General features: G+C 37.7%; 1 protein-coding gene and 1 pseudogene across 1 annotated transcript in view; one reads left to right on the forward strand and one right to left on the reverse strand.

The window, feature by feature from the left end:
- Positions 1 to 27,329, forward strand: part of COL25A1 (collagen type XXV alpha 1 chain) — a 502,107-nt gene that overhangs the window by 12,906 nt on the left and 461,872 nt on the right. The gene's annotated exons all lie outside the window — the stretch shown is intronic.
- LOC136148101 (small ribosomal subunit protein eS1-like) lies at positions 11,887 to 16,097 on the reverse strand (annotated as a pseudogene).

Below are 27,329 nucleotides of genomic sequence, written 5' to 3' on the forward strand. Positions count from 1 at the left end.
CCAAATTATATTATTTATAGAAAATTTATATTGTGGAAAAGTTGTTACTAAAGATACTTTAAAGATCTTTGAGACTTCTTTTTGATCTGACTCTTATTGTCTTAAACTGATGATGTTTATGTATTAAAATTTAAATCGACAGGGTAATGTGAATACGTGAATTGCACATCTGTGTTTAAATAATGATAGAAATTAAAAACATTTTAGCCAATGCTGAAGGGATATATGTAATACCTTTCAGGAAGAAAGTGTAAATCTGGGTACAAGCATTCTGCAGCAAATACTGCAAAAATAAGTTTGAAAGACTAAACTCTTCCCCCCACTGAGATGAGCACCCAGCGTCACCTGCAGTGGCGTTTACTGCATTTACTGTCCAGCTAGCGGTGGACAGTAGTTTGGTCAAGTGCAATGCCTTGATTATCTTACTGGGCAGATAGCGGAATGACAACTGTGCATGTTACTGAACTTTGGTGAGCAGTTTATTTTCTCCTTAATACACTATGGGCTTTCAGGAAGTCTGGAAGAGAAAAATGACTTCTCTTTTCTAAATGACTTTGTAGTTTAAGCCTTTTGAGAGAAGACAGAGCAGCGAAGATAGGCTGACCTAGTACTAATGGCTGGAAAGACCCTTTATGCCCACCAAAGCTACTGTGAGCTGTAAGAGAGAAGTCTAACCAAACAAACTGTATTCCCTGAATTTACTGTCAAAACGGTAAAGATATACTGACAACTTCCCAGGAGTTTAAGCAGCGAGCTTGACAGCGTGGCTTAGTATTACTCTACATGTGATGCATCTGCAAGTTTTTAGTGAAAGAAGAACTCTAGCATGGAGAAGTTACACACGAAAGGAACTAGGGCCTTTATATTCTTGTATAGTTTCCTTCTGTGCATAGTTAATGTTCTAGATTTACCCTATTTCTGAGGATACGTTCCTGGATATTGCTTTGGTTCTGCAATCAAGTCTGTATAAGGAATGCTATGTGTTGGTAGTAAAATTTATGTTATTAATGCCAGTTTTAGAATGTTAAAAAGTTAATTTTAAAAAAACTTAAAAATTTTTAAAATCTATTTATGGCTGTGCTGGGTCTTGGTTGCTGCATTGGCTTTTCTCTAATGTTGGTGAGCAGGGGTTACTCTGCTGGTGGTGAATGGGCTTCTCATTGCAGTGGCTTCTTTTGTTGTGGAGCAAAGGCTCAATAGTTGTGGTACACGGGTTGAGTTGCCCCATGGCATGTGGGATCTTCACAGATTACGGATCAAATTCGTGTCTCCTGAATTGGCAGGCAGATTCTTTACCACTAAGCCACCAAGGAGGCCCCCAAAAGTTAAGGCAAAAACTATCCTTGAGTTGAGACGTCTGAGGTATACTTTCTGTTTTTTATGTGTGAGCCCATGACACGTTAGGCTCAGAATGTACTTCTGCTCTTTGAGCGGAAAACCTTTGCTTCCAGCCTCAATCTTCGAGAAGAAATCCCAGACTAGAGGAATTTTGTAATCGATCACATTTATCTCCTAGATATGCTTATCATACATCATTTTTCTCTTACTTTTCAGTTTCTTGAAGTCTCCATTTTTGTTTAACTGTAGTCCTATACCACTAGCCATTTTGAATGTTCACACTGCTTTTGCAGTTATAGGATGTGGTGAGATTAATAATGTTAGTTGAACTCCTAAAAACCAAGAATGAACACAGCAAACACACCCAGAGACAGACGTGATTCTCTATTAGGCTATCCATGAACAAGCATTGCCCTAAAGTGAGCTGTTGTTGGCAAATAGAATGGACAAGGTTATCTTTGGGATGTAGCCGTGTATCTGTGAAACTGTAAAAATAGATTATCTTCTACGCTCTCAAATAAAAGCTCCCATTCTAGTCCAGCCTCTTTCCTCTCCATCCTCTCTTCTTCTCCTTCTCTAGCATATAAACTCTATTTTGCCTCTATTCTATGGATGTCACTTTACCTGGCTTATAGTCTGCCTCTAAATTGACCATTCAGAGGCTTTGTCATCCTCGGGTTCCCAAACCTCTAGGCTTTTCCTGGGTAATATTATACTTGTGATTAAATCCAACAACGTAACTGAGAAAACATCAGTGGTAAATGTCAATATTCTCTCAAATTTCAGAAAGTAACTGCTTCCCCAAAATTACTGTTAGAAGATAATTTTCCAAAAAAGGTAAAATCAATGAACATGTGTTAAGGATTTTACTTGAATCAATAAAGAAGTAACTGGTAAGATGTGATAACCAGTTCAAAGGAGAATTTAAAGACAGATACATTTATAGATCTAGAATATTGAAGCTAATATATAAAGGGAGGGAAAACTGGACTTTTCCTCAGTAGGGGGGTAAATCAGTTGCACTCAGAATTTGCATGTCTATAGACCGCAGTTCATTTTTTTAATGTACTAAGTTTTTAAAATTGGTGTTTAGTTGTTTTATTTTTTTATTTTATTTTTTTTCATTTATTTTTATTAGTTGGAGGCTAATTACTTCACAACATTGCAGTGGGTTTTGTCATACATTGACATGAATCAGCCATAGTGTTGTGTTAGTTTTCGCTTTACAGCTAAGTGGATCAGTTTGTATGTGTAAATAAATTCCCCTGTTTTGGATTTCCTTTCCATTTAGCACAGAGCATTAAGTAGAATTCCCCAAGCTGTACGATAGGTTCTTATTAATTATTTATTTTATACAGAGTAGTGTACACGTCAATCCTAATCTCCCATCTCACCCACGCCTCCTTCCCTTCCTTAGTGTCTATGTATTTGCTCTCTGTGTCTGTGCCTCTGTACACCTGTACCATTTTTCTAGATTCCACATATATGCTTTAATATATGATATCTGTTTTTCTGAATTTAGTTCACTCTGCATGACAGTCTCCAGGTCCACCCATGTGTCTAGTTATGTGACTTTGTTATTAGTTGTCTGCAACTTATAGCGTTTTACAATAGCTTCCGAAGAATCGGGTAAATGGGAAAGATGTGCTCTAGATAATGCATAGTTTTTTGTTGGAGCATATGTTTTTCCCCCACATTGCATGAAAGCAACTTCACAGGAAATAATTCTTTTAGGTTAAAATTTTTTTTTTTTTTTTTTTACACTTCAGTGTAGTAATGGTTGTTTATTTTCTGTCTTTATCCTTATTCTTATCCTATGGGTTGTGTGGTACTCAGTTTTCTTACTGTTGCTAAAATTATGTAAAGGACAGTTCCTTTCAGTTTGACTTTAAATGCTATATTTGCTAGACCCATGGTGGCGGCGTTGATTGCTATGCCTGTATTACTAGTATCATGGACCTAAGTGGCCTTTAAAATGGTAACACTGAAAATTTGCTTAAGGGAGAAACCACTTTGGAAGACTCAGCTTCCTGTCTTTGGGTATCAGTGAGTAGTTCTACTAATGTAAAGGGAGGAATTGCTGACCTTGCTCTTGTGTTCTGGGATACGATGCCCAGGCGATTATTTCTATACAGACCACATTTGCTTGGTGTGAGCATGTGGCTGCCTCTGGGGTTCTGTGCTGCTATTTTGGACTTCCTGGCTTTGACTTCAGTCATCTTATTTACTAGTTTGGCTTTTCACTGGGCACTCCAACCAATTCCCTTCATATTCATTCGTGTGTTTCCACTTCAGATAGTTGTCTTTAGTCCATACTGCGCTTCCTTAGTGGCTCAGGTGGTGAAGAATCTGCCTGCAGTAGGAGAGACCTGGGTTCAATCCCTGGGTCGGGAAGATCCCTGGAGTAAGAAATGGCAGCCCACTCCAGTATTCTTGCCTGGGAAATTCCATGGACAGAGGAGCCTGGTGGGCAACGTCCATGGGGTTGCCAAGAGGCGGATATGACTGAGTGACTAACACTTTGACTTTCTAAGATTTATTTCCTGTTCTTGGCCAGTTACTTCTCCTGTTGTCTGTTTTGTTTGATCTTCCTCCCCTTCTCCTGATACCTATGGACAGTGTTCACTTACCAGCATCTCAAAGAGCTCAGCTCTCAGCTGCCCAGGTGTATAGATACCCTTCTCTGCTCCTGCCTGCTTCAACTGCTTCCACATTTTGACTAAGCCCACTGAAATTTTGGCAGAAGATTGACTGAAGCTATAAAATGGCCCTCCCATATACTCTTGGAAGAAAGTATGTTAGAATAGGGGCTGGTTGGGTGGTGACACATTGAACTACATGATGATTGGTCAGCTTTTTTGGTAGGGAAATATCTACCTTCTTCAGAAGCAGTTTATGTTCTGGGAGTCAGTCTATCTATTACTAGATAGAGGAGAGAGTTAATTATAAATATTAAATATTTTGTATATTAGTATATAAAATTTCTATATTGTAGGTACTAATTGACCTCTGGTATTACCTAACTCCAACCAACTCTGACAAAGACTAAGGGATCATCTGTACAGTAGTGTTTAAATGTCTTTTTATTCAATTAATAAAATATATATTGCCATTTACTATGAATGAGACCCTGTGCCATATGCCTTACTATTTAAAGAATTAAGTAAGCTACTAAACTCTTACAAAGGAACAGTGGAGTCAGATATGCAGACTGGACTACAAGGGGAGTAAAAGCTAGAAAATATAGCCTGTAGCCAACTGTATCTAATTTTAATGGGTTTAAAACTACAATGATAATTGGTATTTGAACTCATAATTCCAGTTCATTTACTTTTCGTGAGTTCAAAAATAGCAACATGTTATTAAAGAAGTTACTTAGATTTTTAAAAAACTTTTTCTAGAAAATGGAAAAGTTCTCTAATGAATGTTGTAGCACTTTGGAGAAATGCTGGTTACATACCAATCAGGTGATTTTTCTCAGGATAAATTATCTCTGTGAGTTAGTTGTTAGGTCAAGTGTAACGTTTTTAACCCCTCTGCAGGCTGCTTTCCATTGGCAGTTATTTTTACGGAGACCTGCAGGCTTTCTTGGAGAAGGCAACGGCAATCCACTCCAGTACTCTTGCCTGGAAAATCCCATGGACAGAGGAGCCTGGTAGGCTGCAGTCCATGGGGTCGCTAAGAGTCAGACATGACTGAGCGTCTTCACTGTCACTTTTCACTTTCATTCATTGGAGAAGGAAATGGCAACCCACTTCAGTGTTCTTGCCTGGAGAATCCCAGGGACGGGGGAGCCTGGTGGGCTGCGTCTATGGGGTTGCACAGAGTCGGACACGACTGAAGTGACTTAGCAGCAGCAGCAGGCTTTCTTAAAAGTCAGTTCAGAGTCCATGGCCATGTTTTCTAGTGAGGGCAGAATCTCTGGGACTTGGCTAGACTCTCTTGGCTTTTAAAGAACAGGGTCCATTCAGGTGGCCTTAAGGACACAGGAGTGCAGGGATTCTGAACTTCGTCACCATTGACGTTGTGGGCTGGATGACTCTGTTGTGGGGGTGGTCCTGTACCCTGTAGAACGTTTAGCAGCATCCTTGGGCTCTCCTCCCTAGATGCTAGTTGCCCTCCGTTTCTAGAATACAAAAAATGTTTCAACATTGCCGGATGTTCCCCAGGGGTCGAAATCACTGCCAGTGATTTCAGGATGCTATTGTATGCTTGGTCATGTCCAATTCTATGCAACTCCACGGACTGTAGCCCGCCAGGCTCCTCTGTTCATGGGATTCTCCAGGCACGACTACTGGAGTGGGTTGGTTTTTCCTCCTCAGGGGGATCTTCCTGACTCAGGGATCAAACCCGAAGCTCCTGTGATTCATGCATTGCAGGTGGATATCTTACCACTGAGCCATCTGGATACCCAGTGAGTAAGGAAGGCAGGAATATCAGCTCCCCAGCAGGCTCCTCTAGAAGAATAGGAGATAGAAGGTGGTCAGAACAGTCAGGACGTATTAACAGTGTCATCCCCTCATCTGGAGGCGGCCAGTGCAGCACCCTCTGAGCTTTAAGTGTTTTATCTCTGCTTCTGCTGCTTTTGTCAAGGTTGCTCTCTTCTCTCCCCCTTGTAGTAAAAAAGAGAAGGTATAGCCCCAGGTTGACCTCCTTCTTTGTGTTTGATTATAGCATTGTTATTATTATTAAAATCATACATACATATGACAAACAAACATTTGTATGACACACAATGTCTCCCCCTAGAGGAGTCTGATGTTACTTGTTTGTTGTGTATCTTCCCAATACAAACTGATTTACATCGTTCTTTTTCAAGGCTATAGAGTAATCTGTTGTATAAACATACCAAAATGTATACAGTAAGAAGACAGATCACTTTTATTTATTTATTTTTTCCATTTATTTTTATTAGTTGGAGGTTAATTACTTTACAATATTGTAGTGGTTTTTGCCATACATTGACATGAATCAGCCATGGATTTACATGTGTTCCCCATCCCGATCCCCCTTCCCACCTCCCTCTCCACCCTATTCCTCTGGGTCTTCCCAGTGCACCAGCCCCGAGCACTTGTCTCATGCATCCCACCTGGGCTGGTGGTCTGTTTCACCCTTGATAATATACATGTTTTGATGCTGTTCTCTCGAAACATCCCACCCTCGCCTTCTCCCACAGAGTCCAAAAGTCTGTTCTGTACATCTGTGTCTCTTTTTCTGTTTTGCATATAGGGTTATCGTTACTGTCTTTCTAAATTCCATAAATATGCGTTAGTATACTGTATTGGTCTTTATCTTTCTGGCTTACTTCACTCTGTATAATGGGCTCCAGTTTCATCCATCTCATTAGAACTGATTCAAATGAATTCTTTTTAACAGCTGAGTAATATTCCATGGTGTATATGTATCACAGCTTCCTTATCCATTCGTCTACTGATGGGCATCTAGGTTGCTTCCATGTCCTGGCTATTATAAACAGTGCTGCGATGAACATTGGGGTACACGTGTCTCTTTTAGATCTGGTTTCCTCAGTGTGTATGCCCAGGAGTGGGATTGCTGGGTCATATGGCAGTTCTATTTCCAGTTTTTTAAGGAATCTCCACACTGTTCTCCCTAGTGGCTGTACTAGTTTGCATTCCCACCAACAGTGTAAGAGGGTTCCCTTTTCTCCACACCCTCTCCAGCATTTATTGCTTGTAGACTTTTGGATAGCAGCCATCCTGACTGGTGTGTAATGGTACCTCGTTGTGGTTTTGATTTGCATTTCTCCGATAATGAGTGATGTTGAGCATCTTTTCATGTGTTTGTTAGCCAGACAGATCACTTTTAAAAGTTCAGATATTGCTTCCTAGTTCTTTTCCTGTTTCCTGAAGGAAGATTGCTTTGATTTGTACTTTTATTCTATACAGCCTGAAGCTGCACATGTGGCAGCTTAATAAATACTCATTGATGATAGGTATTACTGATGTTAAATATTTAAAAACCACTCTAAAAAAAAAGCCCTAATTTATAGCATTTATAGATTTTCAAGATGTGAATATCCCACCAGAGTCAGTTGAAAGCTAACAAAGTGACATTAGGAAGCGATAAATTTGGATGTTGACTAGTTTTGTTTTTCATATAATTTATCTCATTGCAAGGTTATATAATTTAAATTTTAATAATGACTGTTTTAACGATAAGATTCCTAAATCCTGAAAAGTGAAAATTGGATTTCCTGAGTCGGCATCCAGTACCCATTGTCACTGGTATCCCTGATTCCATATAGAATGTATCATGTTGTTCTTGATAATGTCTCCAAATGGTGATGCTGTCTTTGATAGTATTTTAGAATCTCAGTGTTGTGAAGATCTTTAAAGGCTATCCAGACTTAACATTGTACCTGATTCTTGAATTCCCTCAGTGACATTTTTACTAAATGATCATAACTCATTATTATCTCTTGAATAGACTGTTCAATCTTTGGACTGGTTTATTACAAAGCTTCTTCTGTTTGTTAGGTTAAAATTCATCTTATGAGCATTCACCATTTGATTCTGTACACCATCCCTCCCTGCATCATAAAAAAGAATTCGAATACCTCGGTCTTGTGACAACTCTTCAAATATGTGAAATCATCTATTCTAACTTCTTATTGAGAGTTTTATTCTAAAATGCCATTGACCTATTGAGACTTTTCAGGGTGTCTGCTTCTTTCTTAAAATGTTGCACATTGGTTTGAATAAAGCCTCAGATGCCTGGTGGTCATCTATGAGGAGGAAAGAGAAGAAAACTTCCCTAGTTTTATATACTCTACTACAAATGCAGCCTAATATGACAGTAATTTTCTTTCTAGTTCCATAATTCTATTAACTGACACTGAGTTTAATATTGATGAAAACCCCTAAGTATTTTTCACATATACTTCTGTTAAGGCCTGTCTTTCTCACTCTTGATTTTGCAGTTTTGATTTTTTGGGGGAGTGGGGAGGCAAATCAAGACTTTATTTTGTATTCACTAGATTTTCATCTCTTTCTATAGACCCAAATCCCAGCCTTTCAGGACTTGATGGGATTGTGAGTCTTTCAATACATTTCCAGCTCCTCTTGGCTTCATATGATCTCGAAATCTGATGAACTGACCAACATGGTTTTCTTCTGATTCCATGATGAAATGCCCCAGCTTAAGAGAGCTCAGGAGAGAACCAAATGGCTTTCTAGTAGTCTTTCCCTTTTGCTTACCATTCATCTGTTTATGAGCACCTTGGGAATTGTCTTTATAACAGTGATCCATGTACTCTTGTCCTGTCTTTTGTTTATCTCAGTGTGTCCAGCTGTGCTCCCCAGAACACCATTTCCTCTTCATGTTAGCAAACAAGTTTCAAGACAAATTAGAGATGCACTGAGTTAAACAGATATAAGCAGATTTATTTACTGTAGGATATGTGTATTGTGACTCTCCAAAATGGGGAATATAATGTATCACGTTTTAAACATTTATAGTCATGGAACACTTTTCTGTTTAGGTAAAATTATATGTCTAAGAGTCACCTGTTCATGGGTTGATAAATGCTCTCGTTAAACTAGGGTGTTCTGTCTTCAGATTGGAGTGTAAGAGCCACATAAAAGCATTCAGATAACTTAAAAGGTTTTCTAAGTATAGCCGTGGTGGCTCAGGTAAAGAATCCACTTGCAATGTAGGAGACCTGGGTTCAATCCCTGGGTTGGGAAGATGTCCTGGAGGAGGGCATGGCAACCCACTCCAGTATTCTTGCCTGGAGAATCCCATGGACAGAGGAGCCTGGCAGGCTACAGTCTACGGAGTTGCAAAGAGTTGGACACGACTGAATGACTTACTGCTCTACTACATAGAATTTATGGGTTATAGGTGTACAGTATAGTGAGTCACAATTTTTTAAATTATAGTCCATTTGTGGTTGTTATAAAATATTGGCTATATTCTCCACGTTATATAATATATTCTTGTAGCTTATTTTACACCTAGTAGTTTGTATCTCTTATTCCCCTACCTTTATGTTGCTCCCTTTCCCCATTAACAGTTTTTCTCTTTTTATGCCTTTTGATTATTTTAAGTTATAAAAAATAACTTCACAGTGAATAATCTTATATCTTTATGCCTTTGTGTGGATTGCCTATATTACCTATAAGTAGAATCGGTAATTCAAATATTATGAATGTTTCTACATCCCATAATGCATACAAATTACATAGAAAGTGAATAAAAGTGTTGTTCTCTTGGCACCCTCTCTAGCATAGTAGGGAACTCTTGAAGTGGGGTGGTACTACAACCATAGTAAAAGGAATTAGGAAATGGTATTTTAAAATACTTAAAAATTCTTCTTGATTCTATAGTTAAGTGAAATCTCCTCATAGTTCCTTTCAAAGTCTGTTCATTTTTTCCCCCTTTAGCTCTAGTTTAGTTTTTGTGCTATAAATGGGAAGATATTGTATAGTTTCATAAGTACAAAAGAGTGAGTGCGTGCTAAGTCACTTCAGTTGTCTCTGACTCAGCAGTCCTTTGGACTGTAACCTGCCAGGCTCCTCTGTCCATCGGATTCTCCAGGCATGAATACTGGAGTGGGTTGCCATCACCTCCTCTAGGGGATCTTCCCCACCGAGGGATCGAACCCACGTCTCTTATGTCTCCTGCATTGGCAGGCGAGTTCTCTACCACTGAGCCACCAGGGAAGCCAGTATTCTGATTATAATAATCATTTCTGAAGCACTTGACTGTTCTTGAAGTTTTGTCCTGAGGCTTTGCAGAAACTTTGATTTCTGTTGCTTTTATTCATTGGAAAGATGGATTTAAAATGCAGCCAGAAACCATCAACATTCTACTGTATTTTTGGAATATATGAAGAATTGCTTATTTATTCTTCATATAAAAACAGGATTTCATGGAGAGGTGAACTAGTTTCAAAAATGTACTTGAAGCAAAAACATAATTTAACAGTGTGACTCATCGGTTTCCCATTACGTTGGTTTTCTATTGCCTGAAGGATGGCATATTGACATGTTCTAGAAATTCAGTGAGAATACATGATTAGATTAATGGAATTGCATTTGACTGTAACAGAAAGAACAGCCCGTGTTCTAGAGGTTTTCAGGGAAGGGAAGTGTTTTCAAGGAAGAAAGTTACTAGAGTGACTAGGAGATAGGCTTATATTACTGCAAAATAGAGCTATAGTCTTAAAAAGAAAAAGCACCTTCTATTACTCTCTTTACTTTAGTTGTTTTTTTTTAGTCCCTAACTTATTTCCAACCCTTTTGTGATCCTGTGGACTGTAGCCCACCAGGCTCCTCTATTCATGGGATTTTCCAAGCAAGAATACTGGATGGTACTGGATGGGTTGCCATTTCCTTCTCCAAGGGATCTTCCTACCCCTGGGATCTAACCCATGTCTCCTGAGTCTCTAATACTGGCAGGCGGATTCTTTACCACCAAGTCACCAGGGAAGCCCCTTTACTTTAGTGTTGCTCCTTATTAACTAGCTGGGCATAATCTGTTAAACCAGTATTTTGGGGGAAAACAGATTAATAACCATTAAGACCTTGGAAGTGGCCTTTCCCATTGAATGCTATTGTACTTGCATATAAAAATATGCTTTGAGTAAATTATTAGTTGTGACCATTAAGGGACCAAGTTGTCCCTTTAGGTCACAGTCAACTCATATCCATGCACCTTCCAGAATGGACGCTCAGGCCAATTAAACATTTTAAAGGTGGCTTGATGTTAAAAAGAATTCATTTGAATCAGTTCTAATGAGATGGATGAAACTGGAGCCCATTATACAGAGTGAAGTAACCCAGAAAGATAAAGAACATTACAGCATACTAACACATATATATGGAATTTAGAAAGATGGTAATGATAACCCTATATGCAAAACAGAAAAAGAGACACAAAAGTACAGAACAGACTTTTGAACTCTGTGGGAGAAGGTGAGGGTGGGATGTTTCGAAAGAACAGCATGTATATTATCTATGGTGAAACAGATCACTAGCCCAGGTGAGATGCATGAGACGAGTGCTCAGGCCTGGTGCACTGGGAGGACCCAGAGGAGTCGGGTGGAGAGGGAGGTGGGAGGGGGGATCGGGATGGAGAATACGTGTAACTCTATGGCTGATTCATGTCAATGTATGACAAAACCCACTGAAATGTTGTGAAGTAATTGGCCTCCAACTAATAAAATAAAATTAAAAAAAAAATAAAGGTGGCTTGAGATATGGAGTGCTAGTCCTTCCTTGCAAAGTTAGAATTTCTACTGTTTGATTAAAAAAGCAATCTAAAATGTCAAAATAACTGTTCTTCCCATACCTCCAACTTTAAAAAATACCGCATTTATTTGGAACCTAGGTTTTCTTTCCTGTTTTTGGAAAAGAGAAAAATTCTAAAAATACAGCAAGCTGATGTCAGTGATTTGTTCAAGACAGCATTTTTCAGGTCATGACAGAAAGTCAATTCATAGCAACATCATAATCTATAGTTGCTGGGTTGCATTCTTAATCACAAAGAAAAATTAAGCAATGTCTTGAAAAGTTGTAGACTTTTTCAGTAGGTCTTTCTACTGTGTTTGGTGTAAGAGGTCTTCTGACTCTGATTACTGAGATTTTTAGTAAAGCCAGCACAGAACAGATGAAGTAAATAACCAACACTAGCCTTGACATCAACATGAGCTTCAATCATGATCTGCTGTTTTTTTGATCATAGAGTACATTTTAAAAAAAAATTTATTTTATTAGTTGGAGGCTAATTACTTCACAACATTTCAGTGGGTTTTGTCATACATTGACATGAATCAGCCATAGAGTTACACGTATTCCCCATCCCGATCCCCCCTCCCACCTCCCTCTCCACCCGACTCCTCTGGGTCCTCCCAGTGCACCAGGCCTGAGCACTCGTCTCATGCATCTCACCTGGGCTGGTGATCTGTTTCACCATAGATAATATACATGCTGTTCTTTCAAAACATCCCACCCTCACCTTCTCCCACAGAGTTCAAAAGTCTGTTCTGTACTTCTGTGTCTCCTTTTCTGTTTTGCATATATGGTTATCGTTGCCATCTTTCTAAATTCCATATATATGTGTTAGTATGCTGTAATGTTCTTTATCTTTCTGGCTTACTTCACTCTGTATAATGGGCTCCAGTTTCATCCATCTCATTAGAACTGATTCAAATGAATTCTTTTTAACGGCTGAGTAATATTCCATGGTGTATATGTACCACAGCTTCCTTATCCATTCATCTGCTGATGGGCATCTAGGTTGCTTCCATATCCTGGCTATTATAAACAGTGCTGTGATGAACATTGGGGTGCACCTGTCTCTTTCAGATCAGGTTTCCTTGGTGTGTATGCCCAGAAGTGGTATTGCTGGGTCATATGGCAGTTCTATTTCCAGTTTTTTAGGAAATCTCCACACTGTTTTCCATAGTGGCTGTACTAGTTTGCATTCCCACCAACAGTGTAAGAGGGTTCCCTTTTCTCCACACCCTCTCCAGCATTTATTGCTTGTAGACTTTTGGATAGCAGCAACCCTGACTGGCGTGTAATGGTACCTCATTGTGGTTTTGATTTGCATTTCTCTAATAATGAGTGATGTTGAGCATCTTTTCATGTGTTTGTTAGCCATCTGTACGTCTTCTTTGGAGAAATGTCTGTTTAGTTCTTTGGCCCATTTTTTGATTGGGTCATTTATTTTTCTGGAATTGAGCTTCAGGAGTTGCTTGTATATTTTTGAGATTAATCATTTGTCTGTTTCTTCATTTGCGATTATTTTCTCCCAATCTGAAGGCTGTCTTTTCACCTTACTTATAGTTTCCTTTGTAGTGCAGCAGCTTTTAAGTTTCATTAGGTCCCATTTGTTTATTTTTGCTTTTATTTCCAACATTCTGGGAGGTGGGTCATAGAGGATCCTGCTGAGATTTATGTCGGAGAGTGTTTTGCCTATGTTCTCCTCCAGGAGTTTTATAGTTTCTGGTCTTACATTTAGATCTTTAATCCATTTTGAGTTTATTTTTGTGTATGGTGTTAGAAAGTGTTCTACTTTCATTCTTTTACAAGTGGTTGACCAGTTTTCCCAGCACCACTTGTTAAAGAGGTTGTCTTTTTTCCATTGTATATCCTTGCCTCCTTTGTCAAAGATAAAGTGTCCATAGGTTCGTGGATTTATCTCTGGGCTTTCTATTCTGTTCCATTGATCTATATTTCTGTCTTTGTGCCAGTACCATACTGTCTTGATGACTGTGGCTTTGTAGTAGAGTCTGAAGTCAGGCAGGTTGATTCCTCCAGTTCCATTCTTCTTTCTCAAGATTACTTTGGCTATTCGAGGTTTTTTGTATTTCCATACAAATTGTGAAATTATTTGTTCTAGTTCTGTGAAAAATACCGTTGGTAGCTTGATAGGGATTGCATTGAATCTATAGATTGCTTTGGGTAGAATAGCCATTTTGACAATATTGATTCTTCCAATCCATGAACACGGTATATTTCTCCATCTGTTTGTGTCCTCTTTGATTTCTTTCACCAGTGTTTTATAATTTTCTATGTATAGGTCTTTTGTTTTTTTAGGTAGATGTACTCCTAAGTATTTTATTCTTTTTGTTGCAATGGTGAATGGTATTGTTTCCTTAATTTCTCTTTCTGTGTTTTCATTGTTAGTGTATAGGAATGCAAGGGATTTCTGTGTGTTAATTTTATATCCTGCAACTTTACTATATTCATTGATTAGCTCTAGTAATTTTCTGGAAGAGTCTTTAGGGTTTTCTATGTAGAGGATCATGTCATCTGCAAACAGCGAGACTTTCACTTCTTCTTTTCCTATCTGGATTCCTTTTACTTCTTTTTCTGCTCTGATTGCTGTGGCCAAAACTTCCAACACTATGTTGAATAGTAGTGGTGAGAGTGGGCACCCTTGTCTTGTTCCTGATTTCAGGGGAAATGCTTTCAATTTTTCACCATTGAGGGTGATGCTTGCTGTGGGTTTGTCATATATAGCTTTTATTATGTTGAGGTATGTTCCTTCTATTCCTGCTTTCTGGAGAGTTTTAATTCTAAATGAGTGTTGAATTTTGTCAAAGGCTTTCTCTGCATCTATTGAGATAATCATATGGTTTTTATCTTTCAATTTGTTAATGTGGTGTATTACATTGATTGATTTGCGGATATTAAAGAATCCTTGCATTCCTGGGATAAAGCCCACTTGGTCATGGTGTATGATTTTTTTAATATGTTGTTGGATTCTGTTTGCTAGAATTTTGTTAAGGATTTTTGCATCTATGTTCATCAGTGACATTGGCCTGTAGTTTTCTTTTTTTGTGGCATCTTTGTCTGGTTTTGGAATTAGGATGATGGTGGCCTCATAGAATGAGTTTGGAAGTTTACGTTCTTCTGCAATTTTCTGGAAAAGTTTGAGTAAGATAGGTGTTAGCTCTTCTCTAAATTTTTGGTAGAATTCAGCTGTGAAGTCATCTGGTCCTGGGCTTTTGTTTGCTGGAAGATTTTTTTTATTACAGTTTTGATTTCCTTGCTTGTGATGGCTCTGTTAAGATCTTCTATTTCTTCCTGGTTCAGTTTTGGAAAGTTACACTTTTCTAAGAATTTGTCCATTTCATCCAAGTCATCCATTTTATTGGCATAGAGCTGCTGGTAGTAGTCTCTTATGATCCTTTGTATTTCAGTGTTGTCTGTTGTGATCTCACCCTTTTCATTTCTTATTTTGTTAATTCTTCTCTCTTTGTTTCTTAATGAGTCTTGCTAATGGTTTGTCAATTTTGCTTATTTTTTCAAAGAACCAGCTTTTAGCTCTGCTGAGTTTTGCTGTGGTCTCTTTAGTTTCTTTTGCATTTATTTCTGCCCTAATTTTTAAGATTTCTTTCCTTCTGCTACCTCTGGGGTTCTTCATTTCTTCCTTCTCTAATTGCTTTAGGTGTAGAGTTAGGTTATTTATTTGGCTTTTTTCTTGTTTCTTGATGTAAGCCTGTAATGCTATGAACCTTCCCCTTAGCACTGCTTTTACAGTGTCCCATAGGTTTTGGGTTGTTGTGTTTTCATTTTCATTCATTTCTATACATATTTTGATTTCTTTTTTGATTTCTTCTATGATTTGTTGGTTATTCAGAAGCGTGTTATTTAGCCTCCATATGTTTGAATTTTTAACAATTTTTTTCCTATAATTGTGGTCAGAAAAGATGACTGGAATGATTTCAATTTTTTTGAATTTTCCAAGACCAGATTTATGGCCCAGGATGTGATCTATTCTGGAGAAGGTTCCGTGTGCACTTGAGAAAAAGGTGAAGTTGATTGTTTTGGGGTGAAATGTCCTATAGATATCAATTAGGTCTAGCTGGTCCATTGCATCATTTAAAGTTTGTGTTTCCTTGTTGATTTTCTGTTTAGTTGATCTATCCATAGTTGTGAGTGGGGTATTAAAGTCTCCCTAGAGTACATTTTTTTATAAGTAAGATCCATACCATAGAAGTTAGTCATGCAGTTTTTTTTCTCTGAACATCCTCAGTAATTATCTTGAATTTTCTAAATGCAATTATCATTCTGCAGATCAGCAAGGTTTATTTCAAAAACATGACCCTTGAGGCCATGAGGTTAATTTTGGTTTCTTGAGTTCTTGTGACTAGTGTTTTCCACAGTTCTCATAGCTAGTGCTTTCACGTCCTACCAATCTTTTTTAGAAAATAGATCAACCATTTTCTTCTTAGCTCCCTTTTTTCTGCCTTCCATAAGGCTTTTGTTCTTGCCAATTGCCATGGTGCTGCTTGTGGAGCCAAAAAGTTGTGTTTCCTTTAAAATTGATAAGATTCAGGTTAAGCATTTCTGGCAAGAATATTTTATAGGCAATACTGTCTCATCCTTTGTTGGTTTAACAGCTAAATAGAATTCCGCTGAATGGATGTATAATTGAAACAAGACTGTCAATGGATAAACATTTGGGTTGTCTTTCATCCTAAAATATCTTTTCAACATAGAATAATGCACTTTGGTAAAGAGAAGAGAATACTTAAAATTTGCTCATATTTTTATCTTCCTCGTTCAGGCCTGTTGAAGTGTTTAATATTTGTGCGTCTTCTTTGGTCCTAAAGCAGACCCAGAGAGTGAGCATTCACTTGTGTGAAAGACAACAGTTTAAGGTCAATGCAAATGCTTGAATCTCAGTGTGATTATTCAGGCTGTTGTTAAAAGGATCATCACCAAAGAGGGAAGTGTTTTTGCGTTGGCTCTGTTCTGAAGGCTTCTGTGAGAATATGCTTGCTCTGAAGCAGTGGGGTATAGATCAGTTTGTGGAAGGGCTCTATGAAAAGTAGCTTCCTCATAAGATGATGTAGACCCTTTGCTAGCTGCTAGACCCTGCCACATCTTTCAGTGCCGCATCAATCCCAATTAAATTGGGATTTCTTTATTAGACCTGACTATTCATATCTGAGCCCTAAATTGTAGGATTTTTCATAAGTGGTCTGTTCTTTAGAAAACATGTTTTTAAACATATATTTTATATTAGATTATTTGCTTTTATATATTTTTTAAAAACTTTTCAAGAACTCATAGTTTGCTTTTAACTTTGAGATATATATATATATATATATATATTTTTTTTTTTTTAATCACAAAATTACGTTCTTAATGACTAAACACTAAATCAATTGAATTCGTTGGTCCTTGACTATGAAAATCTCATAACTGTTGTTTTAAAAGAGTTTAAACTTAAACATTAAACCAGTTGTAACAAATTGGAGGATTAGTTTACTTTCTCAAAAGAAATCATTTGTTGAGAGTTCTTCAAGGGAGGTGAACCCCTTGTCCAAGTCACCAAATTCTTCATAAACAGAATTGAAACTGAAAAGTAGTCCTTGGGGAAAATATTCTTATTTTAATTACCTCATTAAGGGAAGGCAGTTTCTCATAATTAGCCAGACCTAGATACTCAGTGTAGCATATTGTAACTTTTCATGAGAAATGCATTTCTTATATGTATGATAGTATATTTAGTTCTTTAGAATTCTGTAAGAACTGATAAATGGCCATTCAGTTCTATAAAGTAACTTTCATAGAAAGAACATAAAAAACATTTCCCAAGAAATTATAGGACTAAATAAAAAAAAAATTTAAGGCATCCAGCCTTTTTCTTTGATGAAGCTGCCAAATATTTACTTCAATATACTATTTTAACATATATGATATATGAGTGCTAGACAGAAGATATAATCATTTTACATTTATAAAGCTCCATAGTTGCATTCTGTCTGACTAGTAGACTATAATGGGTTTGAAATTGAATAGATCAAGTTCTATTATTGTGTTTGCAGAGAGGTGGCCTGGATTGATGTGCCGATTCAGCTCAAGTTCATTAAAATAACAGCTCATATTGAATTGAGAAAATATTCACATGCAAGTCGTGGTGTAACCTAATGATAAGATATATTAATTGGGCCAGAAAAACTCTAATATTGAACTGCAGAAGTAGAATCATATATGTGGAAATGATCTAAGTTCTATGAAAGACTTCCAAGGTATAGATATTTACTACTGAGTTAAATTTCTGTATGAACTATGTGTTAATATTTTCAATAAAGACTCTTACTTGTTATTGAAGTGTAGGAAGCCAGATTTTCTTGGGACGTTGTTCTGATATTTATTACAGGAAAAATCCAATTCACTTGCTACATACTTTGAGAAGAAATTATCTTTCAAAACTGGGGAAATCAGTAAGATTTCCCTTCCTCCTTCTATTGCCCCACTCCTGGCTCTTGTCTTTCAATCAGGCTAATTACTCGAAGCAACTGCTTATCATTTGGGGCTTTTTAGAAAAGTTTTAAATTAGTACAAATGTGTGAATGATGATGGACTTTACACAGGGGTCTCCTGTCTGGTTGGTAAAATATATTGTCATGGAGAAAACAGAGGTGCTAATCCCACTGAAGCTTTCAATCATCCCTTTTAGAAGCACAGGTGGAAGGAGAAGGTGAAGAGGAACATATAAGGCTGCATTTGTAACTTGTGCCTGGGACAAGTAGGTAGCAGTTCTCCTGTGTGATGCACAGACTGAACCATGCATGTAATATTTTGTTTAGTTTTGAAGAAAATACTGACAAACGAGAGCAGTTCTAGAGGGATGAAAGGCAATGAGGATGAAAAACATCAAAAAATATATTTTTTAACATCTGAAATTTATCTTAAAGGAAAAACAGCAGAAGAAAATAGGAACACTTAGCTTGTAAAAGACAAGAGCCAGAGATGGTGGTAGTGATATTAAGGAAGCAGGTTGGCTATTGTCAGATGTGTGGTGGACCATGTCTGCTTAGAACTGCAGGGCAGAACTTGGATCTGGGAAGAAGTTAACAGGGAGTAAATCTTGGTACCTACCCCACTCCCAACAACGTGGTTGTTTAAAAATGGCTTCCTTTCTAACACAGCATTGTAAATCAACTACATTTCAATTTTTAAAAAAGTAGCTTCCTTTTGCTGTGGTGGGCTGTCCATCATGGGGAGATTTCAAGAATGACAGTGCAGATAGTTATTAATTGCCTACTATGTGTCAAGCACTGTCTTAGGTATATGCAATAATATGATATAATCTTTATCCTTGAAAAGTGAAAGTGAAATTTGCTCAGTCATGTCCAACTCTTTGGGACCCCAGGGACTATACAGTCCATGGATTTCTCCAGGCCGGAATATTGGAGTGGGTAGCTTTTCTCTTCTTCAGGGGATCTTCCCAACCCAGGGATTGAACCCAGATCTCCTGCACTGTAGGTAGATTCTTTACCAGCTGAGCCACCAGGGAAGCCCAAGAATACTGGAGTGGGTAGCCTATCCCATCTCCAGTGGATCTTCCTGACCCAGGAATCGAACCTGGGTCTCCTGCTTTGCAGGAGGATTCTTTACCAGCTGAATTACCAGGGAAGCCCCTTTATCCTTGAGAGCTTATCATCTAGTAAAAAGAGACACATGTAATAAGCATAGTTAAATGTTGTCAATTCTGTGAGAGCAGTGTATGCAGAGAAGAGTGAGCCAGGGAAGACTAGAGAAGAGATTGTCTTTGAGTTTAACACTGGAGAGTGTATAGGAGTTAGCCCAGAGGAGGGAGGCTGAAAGGAAGAGAACCCTCACGTGGCTTCCTGTCAGAGGTTTTGTAGGAAGGCGTTTACCGCTTTGGCAGCAGGGTGGTGTGTAGACAAACCCCAGGGCCTGTTATAATTCTATAGCTCTACCAGTGATTGCCTTCTAAAATAAAACTTTACAGAGAGAAACCTAACATTGCACTCTATTCTTCATTTTGCCTGAGGTTGAATGAAATTGTCTTTTCTGTTAATATTTCTTATATAAAGAGACAGAATTATTACAACTCTTCAGGAAAATGCCTGTTGGCAGTAAAGAGCACTTGTTTCCAAGGAAGACAGAGTCCCTTTCCAAAATCCTCTTTTCTTCTCCCTCCGGCGCCTCTGCATATTCTGTAGTTGACTACATCTACTGTTTTCTATTCTGTGTGGCAGGATATTACAAAGAGGGTCCCTCATATCTCTATCTTGCTTTGTGTCCAGACACACTAATCTTTTTGTTAGGTCGTGGTTGGCCACCTCAGCCTAAACCCCATGAAACCTCTGGGGAAAAGTGGTCAGTGATGAACTTTTGTGACAGACAGACATCAGTTCAAAGCCTGTGCAGTGTTAGGGTTGACGGATGCTGTAATGGTCCATGAGAAGAGGCTCACAGGGGTCCTTTCTCAGGGCGAAAGGACAGATGGTTTTCTCTGCTCCAGATCATGCACAATGCACAATAGCCCCAGTAGTAACTTGCTCCTAACCATGTTACTTGCCCGCCTTCTTCATGATGGGAACCGACACTTTTTATAGACCCAGCAGGGGGACATTTACTCGTTGCTACTGTTCTTTTCAGCTGTTTTGTTGGTAGGCTAAGCTTGCCCTTTTGTAGAGTGGCAAAAAGGGATTTAGTGAAACACTGGCTCCATAAAGAGGGTCATTGTGTATACATGTACCTTCCGTGTAAAAGCTAACGTATTTTAAACACAGTCATAGGAAAGTTCAACATTCAATAACTCTGGGTCTCAATTATTTGTGGTAAAATATAATCAATGATTTTTATTGTGTTAACGCATGCTGAAAATTTTCATAGAGAAAGTTAATCATCTGTGTTTTATATAAGATACACAGTATATTATTTCTAGACAATTTTAAGGATCATAACCATATGTACTGTACCAAGCTACTTAAATATCTGTTATACCAATTTTAATTGCTGACTTTAGTCGTAATTTTTCAGTTATACATAGAATATGGATTTTTCATTTATACTTTCAAGTGTCTTAAATACTTAATTTAGCTTTACAAATAAAGAGATAATTTTGTATATTTCTTTGAATTCTTAGACTATTTGTTTTAACGGAAATTAATCGGAAAGATAATTTCTAGCATTTTCATGTGATTGCTTCTGTCCCTTAGGGCTTGGCATATTTCCCACATATTCAACAATGTTAATATAAAATATTAGATGAAAGAATTTTATATAAATTCACTAAATGAAAGATAATCTGCTTTCCATAGTTGTCAGTTAATCTGTGGAAATGACTTCTCCCTCTGTAAACCAGTCTGAAGCTAAAAAGGGTAATATTGGTTTAATTGATTAGAATCTTATTAAATTGTATATTTTTCTTTTCATCTCTTTTTGTTATAACCAAAATTGGAACTTTGATATGAAAATAATCTTTACATAGAAAATTATTTTTTAATTAAAGAATCAGAAAAGCAGATTTTGAATTGAGTTTTGATTGTCAACTTTTTTTCAAATTGAAAAAAATAAAACATCTGATTGACAGGAAAATAAAATATACTTTGAAAAATTGGTGATCGTGTTGTATAAATACAAAGAAGCATCACATGATACATGATTGATTTTGAAGGTTAGTGGTACTGATTTTATATGCTATATGGAGGAAAGAGGATTTGGGTCTGTGTGTCAGGTAATCCTGGGTTTTGCCATGTAAAGAAGAAATGTCCTTTAAAAATTCTTTGTTTCTATACTCATTTGATCTCTATAGCAACCTGGACAACAGGTATGACAGGCATTATTATCACAATTTGCACAGAAGAGAACCAAGACCCAGAGGTAATGCCACTTGCCCAAGTTGGAGGTTTCAACTTGTTCTTTTTCTGATTACTAGGATGGGTCTTCTGCTAATGCACAGAGTAATAATTTCCTTAAAATAAGATTGCTGACACACCAAGAAAGGTGGCCATTAGTACCTTTGATAATATTGGAAACCATTGGGTCAAACATAATTGCTTTCAATCAACTAATTACATCTACTCAGAAGTAATAATCATATGAAAACACATTATTTTGAGAACTTGTATTATTATCTTCTGGCAAGCAAGAAATGCGAAAGTTGCATTCATTTTCTGTATATTAATGATTATTTACCAGCCCAATTTGCTGGTGTAGTTCAGTGCCAGTTTGGTTCTTCCACAAGACGGTATAAGATTCTTTGTGGTACTTGGCAAATTTGAGGTAAATTTGAAATCTCAATTATTAGCATTTAGTTTAGTAAAAATTTGGGGATATATTTCTTACAAAATCAACTTACGATTAGTGTTTAAAAATCTCATTATTTTTTGTTGGAAGACTTCTTAGTCTTCCAACTTGGAGACTTAGAGACTTCCAAATTACTGACTTAGTAATTCAGACAATTACAATAATCTTTTTTCCTGTATTAATTGAGACTCTGGTAAGGTTGGAGTATTTTGGTGAGCTGGGTGGGGTTACAAAGGAAGTAATCCAATGTGTGGCATCTAATGTCTCTTAATCTTCTCTGTCTGGAACTTAGTTCAGATATTACCCAAGCCTTTACATCTTCTCTGCCTCTGGTGGTTCTTCACAAGGCCGTATGAGGACATTTCTAAAATGCAAATCTTATGTCATGCTTAAATATCTCCATTCACTCACCATGCTTTTAAAAATAATCTTACTTTATTTTTGGTTGTGCTAGGCCTTCCTTGCTGCTCAGATATTTTTCTCTAGTTTCAGTGAGTGGGGAGGCCACTCTCTTTTTTGGAGCACAGGCTCTAGGACGCATGGACTTTGGTAGTTGCGACTCCCAGGTTCTAGAGCCAGACTCAATAGCTGTGGTGCATGGTCATAGTTGCTCCAAGCCCTTGGGATCTTCTCAGGTCAGGGATTGAACCCGTGTCTCCAGCATTGGCAGGGGGACTCTTTACCACTGAGCCACCAGGACAGCCCTCCCCATTGCTTTTAGGATGAATCCCACTTGACACAGTGCTTATAGTCTGTCATTCCCTCAGATATGCTGGCTTCTGCTTTGTGTCTTTGCTTTCTCATTTTTGCCTGCAATGTTCTCTATTCATCTCTGCCTGCTTATGCTTCAAAACCTGCTCAAATGTCAGTCCAGATCACATGCCTCCCCCCAAGTCTTCTGGGAATAGTTAGAACCTCTATTGAGGATTTCGATAGATTGCTCTCATAGTAATACTTTGCCACATCTCAGTTATTTATTTGGGGGCCTGTCTAGTCTACACAGTGCTTCCCTCATAGTGTATACTTAGTGTGCATTTGATGGAGAATCTCTACTTTTAAAGAGTTTTTTGAAGAGTCAGGTAACACAAATATCAATGAACTCATGTTACAAAAAAGATTTTTTGGCTAATCCTAGATAATGCTCTCATGATTACCTTAGTTTCTATATCCTTTAAATTATGGAGTTGGATTAAATGATTTCCAAAGTATATACTTGCTTAAAATTTGGCCATGTAAGGAGAGGAAGAATGTGATATATTTTAATAATGGCATATAGGAAGTGGTTTTCATTTGCACACTGTTGCACACATTAAAGAAAAACTCCATGATTTCATTGTGATACAATTGGAAAGAGGCTTCTTGATTCTTAACCCAACTTTTCAAAAATTTACAAAAATGCCCTGCATACTGAGTGAAGACTTCCAGGAAAGAAGTCTTTACAATGAAAACATTGATTGAATTTTGAAAGGATTTAGTTACCGCTCCCCCCACCTCCCTGCTGATTCTTTGAAAAAGTTTAGCATGAACACTATAAAAATTATATGCTTTCTCCCCAGGTTCTAAGTCCCATCTTAAAATTTGAAGTAAAAAGGAACTTATCAGTATGAAAAATAACTATGATGTCCAGGGTTGAAGTTTTTACATAAAGAATTCCCTAGAAAGGTTCTGGTCAAATTTCTCTTTTGCACAGTTCATAACATGTAACTGGTATTCAATAATATTTAATATAATGAATTACAGAGTCTTTGAAAATTTAGGCCTCTAAAGACCAAATCCAAGATGGTAGATTGGATTTTCACACGACTGTGAAGACAAGGTAGAAGTTGACATAGTTGGCCTCCTGGGGGTGTTTCATCACACAAATGAAGGAGCTATATTCACTTAATTTATTTTAGCAAAAAAAAAGACTATTCTCTTTAATAGCCACTTATTTAAGGCCAAAGGGTAAAGAAGGCCAGAGGAAGTGATGTCAGTTTCAGTTGGGTTCTATTTTATAGAATGTAGTGCACTATAAAATTTGGCATTTTCTCTCCCAGCTTTTTTTAACAGCCAACATTATTTTATTTGCCTTCATTAAATTTACATTTTAGCTTCTGCTTTTCTGTTATTATGAATTTTGCATTTAAGTGTTTTTGAGTAAAAATAATAAATGGAAAAGAAAATGGCACTATATTCTAAATTAATGCAAATAAGAAAGTTGATTATTTTTCACTGAGGCAGCAGTGGTGTAGCCAGTGAGTGGAGCTTAGGCTTTGGAACCAGATAGAAGTAGCTCTGATGCTGAGTTAGCCACTTACCAACTGTTTGACCTTGGGAACATGACTGAAATCCATCCAACCTCAGTTTTCGCATTCATAAAATAGATATGTTAACATCCATTAAGAATTAAGAACAATGTATAGTAGGCATCTAACATCATGTTGTCACATAGGAAGGTGTTAAACAAATGGAATATAATACTTTTGGTGGCCAAGTCGTAGATGCCTCTGGTCTTTAAGTTCTAGTTTTTATTGAAAGAATTACATTCCATAAAATTTTCAGTGCCTAACACATAGCCTGACACATGGCAGAGTCTTGGTAAATATTTACCAAGTAAATGAACTAATGTAATTTTGTGCAAGAAGGGCCTGCTCACATATACCATTGGTGTTGTGTAGTATAAATACTAAACAGGGAAGACTGAGAAAAAGGTCAAGAGTGGAGTGTGTGTGTGTGTTCTCAGTCATGTTCAACTCTTTGGATACCCCATGGACTGTAGCCTGCCAGGCTCCTCTGTTCATGGAATTTTCCAGGGAGAATATTGGAACTGGTTGCTATTTCCTATGCCAGGGGATCTTTCCAACTCAGGGATTGAACCTGTGTCTCCCGCATTGGCATGTGGATTCTTTAGCACTGCACCAACTGGGAAGAGTTGGAGAAGTAGCTCTAAATGCCTGAGCTGTCATGAAGCAGGGCTGGACTGCATCCTCTAGGGGAAGGTTCCAGGAGAGGGTCCTACCCCTTAATTCTCTACAGATTTATGTGGATGGTGAAGGGGCAACATGGTGAGTCACCATGAAGGAGGTGTTAGGTAGTTAGAATAGAAAACAGGAGTCCAAAATGGCAGTGGCTAAAAGACAAGGAAGGGAAAAGCCTGTGAAAATAGAACAAAGGAAGGTCCGAGGACCGGAGTGAGGGCTTCAGGTAGAACAGCAGTCCTGGCTCAGCCCAATTTGCATAGGGCAGGCCCAGGGGGAAGAAAAAACATATCAAAAGAGGAGCCAAAGGGCTCTCTCTCTCCCCCACGCATGTGTGTGCTCATGCGCTCTTTCTCTCTTTTGCTGTCTCCCCCACACCAACCCCCACGTGTTGGAGCGCTCTTCTCTTCACGTCTTTGGATCAACGTGCCCTCACACCACGAAGATGGATTTTCCTGCTATCTTCTAAATAAAGTAGAGCTGTAACACTGATTTGTCTAAGAGCTATAACATGGTCTGTTCGAGACCTGAGAGCTGTAACACAGTCTGTCCAAGACCCGAGAACTGTGACACGCCTGGGGGCTTTAATGTCCGTCACTCCAAATCTTTGTTGTGACGAGACAAAAACGGAGGATCCTGCACTCGCCCGACAGAGGGAACCAAGAGGAGGTGGTCTCCTTAATGAGGGGTACCCTCAGGTCTCAGAGACTGGGTACCTTCTGTTAAGCCACCTCACGCTCGGAGGCCAGCCTTGTGCTGAGGCCTGGATGTATGGATTTGCTCTCCCGAGCAGTGGAAGTAGTCCCATTTAGCAAATACCTTTTCTGGTTCATACATACTAGGTTATCATGACTGACTCTTAATCTTTTTCTGTTACATAAACATAAACAGTATTAAATTTGTGCATGTCTTTGACTCCTCTTATTTCATTTCAGAATAGTTTGTTATTTTTGAAGGAGTTACACAGGTTCATTGTACAAGAATATAAAGCTAAAAAAAGCATTTTTTCTTAAAAAACTGCTCTTTTCTCCAGAAGACATCATAGTAACCTATTTCTTGCATAATCTTTCCAGAGGTGGTTTATGCATGTAAGTATTCCTTCGTGGCTCAGACGGTAAAGAATCTGCCTGCAGTGCAGGAGACCCAGGTTCGATCCCTGGGTCAGGAAGATCCCCTGGAGAAGGGAATGCCTACCCACTCCAGCATTCTTGCCTGGAGAATTCCATGAACAGAGGAGCCTGGCAGACTAGAGTCCATGGGGTTGTAAAGAGTCAGATACTACTGAGTGACTATCACTATCACTTTTTTGTTTTATATGTGTTCTATATGCTTTATTAGGACAGTAGTCACCACTTATGACCTCACAAAAGCAGTAATTTGCAACATAAAGTATATACAAACATTATGATTAAATGTGCATAGATACCTACCCTAGTTGTAACAGTTCCTTGAAAAGAAAAAACAATGGGAAAAAAGTTCAAATAACTGCAGACAGACATCCTTTGATCACTCCAGTCTCTTCATGCATATGCTATTATCTGTGGTGAAAATAATTGAGCTTTGTTAAAACAGTGTTGTCTTTGTAATACACTGCAGATATTCACACCTTTTAAAACATGTTTCAAGGTGAGTTTCAGTCAGTGTAATGATTTACTTATAGTCCAGATTTTATGGTAACTTAAATTAGGCATTTTAAAGTTTTAGATTTCTTTCTCCCAGATAATCTGTCTTACAATGCACAATTTTTCCATACTAAGAAAATAATCTTGATGAATGGGTGTCATAAATAAGACAATATGAGCTAAATCCAAACCTCAGATAAAGTCTAATTTGATTAAAGGTCTTTTAGGTAGTTTTGTACTGTGTTATCCATAGAGGACATATACAAAGCTGTACTGACTAAATTAAAAAAAATATGAAGTGTGAAATTTTTCTTTTGTTTGACTATTATGCTGAAAACTGACAATGGGATTTTGTTTAACTTGATCAGGGACATTGAATATTTTTTTTTTTTTGAATATTTTTTAAAAATTGGCTTATTTCCTAGTTTCTTTGATTTTTTTTTCATTTTTAGATCCTTATAGATACAGTTGAATAGTAAAGAACATTTAATGTTTTTAATGTGAAAAGAATTTTTGTGTATTATAGGTTTGGAAAACTTTTATTCAAATAATGGGTAAATATGGGATTTAACCTGATGTATTAAGCCCTCTTATTTTGTCAGTCATAGGAGTGAGAGCTTGGGCTTGTATTTGCTACCATTAGGGCTAGATAGATGAAGGTTTCTGATAGTGTATTTGGAAAGGTGACTAACAGGACAGTTTTTACAAACCCATCAAAAACTCTGTAGATGTTTCCCATCTGATTTTAAGAGCTGTAGCTCAGCATTTGGGTTCATTAACTTTTTCATCATGTGATTTAGGATGATCTCAGATTCAAGTGATGTAGTTTAATCTAATTAAGACATAATGCAGAATAAGCT

Source organism: Muntiacus reevesi, chromosome 16 (genome assembly GCF_963930625.1).
Source record: "Muntiacus reevesi chromosome 16, mMunRee1.1, whole genome shotgun sequence".
Lineage (NCBI taxonomy): Eukaryota > Metazoa > Chordata > Mammalia > Artiodactyla > Cervidae > Muntiacus > Muntiacus reevesi.